This window comes from Austrofundulus limnaeus, unplaced genomic scaffold (genome assembly GCF_001266775.1).
Source record: "Austrofundulus limnaeus strain Quisiro unplaced genomic scaffold, Austrofundulus_limnaeus-1.0 Scaffold7565, whole genome shotgun sequence".
NCBI lineage: Eukaryota > Metazoa > Chordata > Actinopteri > Cyprinodontiformes > Rivulidae > Austrofundulus > Austrofundulus limnaeus.
In genome coordinates, this window is record NW_013959967.1 from 1 (window position 1) to 249 (window position 249).

At 45.8% G+C, this 249-nt stretch overlaps 1 long non-coding RNA gene across 3 annotated transcripts in view; it reads left to right on the top strand.

The window, feature by feature from the left end:
• The first annotated feature begins 31 nt into the window (after nucleotides 1-31).
• Nucleotides 32-249, top strand: part of LOC106512501 (uncharacterized) — a 4,378-nt gene continuing 4,160 nt past the window's right edge. For 2 of the 3 annotated variants that reach the window (XR_001309684.1, XR_001309686.1), the window contains exons 1-2: nucleotides 36-129; nucleotides 167-212. This is a non-coding gene — a long non-coding RNA (uncharacterized LOC106512501). Of the gene's footprint in view, nucleotides 130-166; nucleotides 213-249 lie in introns of all 3 variants that reach the window. The other variant, XR_001309685.1, reaches the window with a different exon arrangement.

The window sequence follows — 249 nt, forward strand, 5'->3', positions numbered from 1 at the left end:
CAGCAGGTTGTGTTGTTGAAGCTGAGTGTTGTAGAGTCATCAGCAGGTTGTGTTGTTGAAGCTGAGTGTTGTAGAGTCATCAGCAGCAGGTTGTGTTGTTGAAGCTGAGTGTTGTAGAGTCATCAGCAGGTTGTGTTGTTGAAGCTGAGTGTTGTAGAGACATCAGCAGGTTGTGTTGTTGAAGCTGAGTGTTGTAGAGTCATCAGCAGCAGGTTGTGTAACTGAAGCTGAGTGTTGTAGAGTCATCAG